This window comes from Corapipo altera, unplaced genomic scaffold (genome assembly GCF_003945725.1).
Source record: "Corapipo altera isolate COAL_440 unplaced genomic scaffold, ASM394572v1 61372, whole genome shotgun sequence".
Classification (NCBI taxonomy): Eukaryota; Metazoa; Chordata; class Aves; order Passeriformes; family Pipridae; genus Corapipo; species Corapipo altera.
In genome coordinates, this window is record NW_020887738.1 from 863 (window position 1) to 3,680 (window position 2,818).

The following is a 2,818-nucleotide window of genomic DNA, read 5'->3' on the forward strand; positions in this document are numbered from 1 at the left end:
CCTCCTGACTGGAGGCCAGAGTAGACCAGTTATGTTGAGCAATGTGGCCAAGGTGAGAGGTTGTTTCAGGGAGTCCTTGTAAATAAACACCTGAGGAAAAGTACAAAGATCAGGGTTTACAGAGCCATTGTGCTGTCTACTCTCTCAGATAGGTCCGAATCATGGCTCATTTACCGCCACCACCTGCGACTCCTAGAACGCTTCCATCAGCGCTGTCTCCGTACAATCCTAAACATCCGCTGGTCAGATTACGGAACTAATACGTCTGTTCTACAACAGGCGGCAATTACCAGCATTGAGGCCACGTTGCTGAGAACACAGCTGCGTTGGGCAGGGCACGTCTCCAGGATGGAGGACTACCGCCTCCCTAAGATCGTGATCTATGGCAAACCTGTCACTGGCTGCCGCAAGAGAGGAGCCCGCAAAAGGAGACACGAGGACTCCCTGAAGCAACCTCTCAGCCTTGGCCACATTGGTCTCCAGCGCTGGTCTACTCTGGCCTCCAATCGAGAGGTCTGGAGACACACTGTCTCTAACGCTGCTGCTTCCTTTGAGAACGCACTCAGGATCACCATCGAAGAGAGAAGACAACGCAGAAAGAATCGCGTCTTGCCAATCCCATCCCAGGAGTCTTTCTGCTGTGCCTTTTGCAACCCATCTTGTCTGTCTTGCATTGGTCTCTTTAGCCACCAGTGCACTTGTAGCAAATGTGGGGAGAGCCCTTCCAAATCTTCGTTGGCCAAGCCTAGCCATGATCTGGCTGCCATCCACCACATTGGTCTCCAAATGATGCTGGAGCTTTGCCAGCTCTTCTTGCAGCTGGCATTTGCTCTTCTCCAGGTTTTCCCACTTCCCACGCAGGCTAGACAGATCGTCTTGCAAACCCTGACTTGTGGCTTCCAGCTGCATGCGCTTTTGACATTCTCTCTCCAGCTGCTGGGAAAGTTCAGCAACCTGCAGACAGAAAGAACAAAAAAAGAACTCAGCGGGATGGAAAGGCAGTGAATTCGGGGAAAACCCCAAAAGGGGACCTTAAAGGGACCTTAAAGATCATCCGCTTCCAAGCCTCCTGCTTGCCCATGCCTCAAGCCCATGCTACGTGCCTGTCCCGCTGATTACAACTCCTGGCGGGGGGTTTCCACCTCTGCTGCTATCATGCTCTGCATTCTGGCAGGGATGTGCTATCACACTGACTGCTGACTACAGGCCATACTTGGACCAGCGGTATTGCAGAGCTTGCAGCATTGCTGCAAAATTAGAAGGCCGTGAAGACTTCCCAAGGAGTAGGGAGCTCTGCTGTTTCATGGAGGAAGACGTAGCAGGAACTACACCAGCAAATGCCTCCTATCCAGAGTAACATATTAAAGCAAGGTCCGGGGAAGAAACTGCTAGAACGAAGATCACTGATGAAGAAAAAGGTGTCTCACAGATGTCTGGTGGCATTTGGCACTCACGCTGACATCAGCCATTTCAAATAGGTCACACACACCATACGTGTCAATTTAGTGGAGAACTTAGGGGGGAGGTTCCTGCCCCACAGTGCTCTTTCCCACAGTTTCTCTTGTCAAAGAATGGAGTTCCACAGCTCATTGCTTCCATTTCCGTAGTTTTGGGCCTTGGACCACTCTGGAAAATTTGGACAAACCTGATGACCGGAAGTCTTCCACTTTACCACAGATGGCTGAGTGGTGTTCTGAGACCCAGGCTTCTGCTCAGTCCCAAACTGATGCCAAGATGTCCCAGGCCAGTTGAATCCAGAAGTGGACTTGCAGCCAGGTGTCTGCTGACGGTGCTGCTTGGGACTGCAGATTTGCTTCTGTGGCGCTCCCAAAGGAGCTTGGTGTTGGCCTCTGCAAGTCTCTCATTAGCTCTGAAACATTCACAAGCACACACAGAGTCATCTTTGGCACTAAGGCTTTCGCAAAGTTACCCTCCACGGCCTTCATATTACCCCACTTCTAAAAGCCAAGGGCATTAAGACCGTCCAAAACCAGCACATCCTTTGATCTGAGCTTGTTCACAGGGCCTGTTTCTAAGAAATCACACCAAGTGCAAGGAGCAGCCAGTGTCACCTCCAGAAGAACTCTGGCCTACCCTGGCCTTCTCAAGGAAAGCTCAACCCTCAGACCTGCTGCCAAAACAGAAGCCAAGAAAGAGCCTTCTTAGTTTGGATTCACAGAATCCAACTCTCTTCTCCGAGAGGCCTCTCCTTATTCAAACAGCAAAGGGCACAAGATTCGTCTTTTCTCTCACCCACGGGATGAGGAGATTAGAGACTGGCAAAAAGACTGCCTGCTAAAACAACAGCAACTTGAAAAAGACACCAGCAATGCCAGAGTGGCGCTACTGTGCTGTTACTGCTGGAACTCTAAAGAGAGAGGAAGACAGGTCTGAGGAAGGCAAGGCTCTTAAGGAACTTTCCGCACAAAGAGGCCACGTTCTGCTTTCACACCTGACGCTGGCCAGATGTAGAAAAGGGATTTAAGAAGGAAAATGCACGAGGAAAAAGGAGTCTCTTAGTACCAGTCCAAAAAAGCAGGGACTTACCTTTCCAGTCTCTTGGCTAGGCTTTTTCTGCTTTTCGCTTCCACTACATACAGCTCTTTATACTTTTCCACTTCTGCCTGGCTGGATTCTTTTTGAAAAGGTCTTTCTGCTTGGTTGCTTTTTATCCTTCCCAGTGCACGGTCAAGATCTCTAGTTCTCTCTTCTAACTGCTTTTTCAGGGACTCCAAATGACTGCTTCGGATTTCTTCTAATGTCTCCTGGTAGGTTGCCTGTGCCTGAAGGAGACAGTGCACCTTCAACCACCACAAGA

The 2,818-nt window shown here is 50.1% G+C and overlaps 1 long non-coding RNA gene across 2 annotated transcripts; it reads right to left on the bottom strand.

Moving 5' to 3' along the window:
* Nucleotides 1-490: 490 nt before the first annotated feature.
* LOC113941734 lies at nucleotides 491-2,764 on the bottom strand. Of its 2 annotated transcripts, none has more exons than XR_003525743.1 (3): nucleotides 2,548-2,764; nucleotides 1,646-1,870; nucleotides 491-954 (listed from the first exon to the last, which is right to left on the bottom strand). It is a non-coding gene; the product is annotated as an uncharacterized LOC113941734 (long non-coding RNA). The 2 variants fall into 2 exon arrangements; XR_003525744.1 differs by having other exon boundaries at nucleotides 1,043-1,870.
* Between the last annotated feature and the right edge of the window lie 54 nt (nucleotides 2,765-2,818).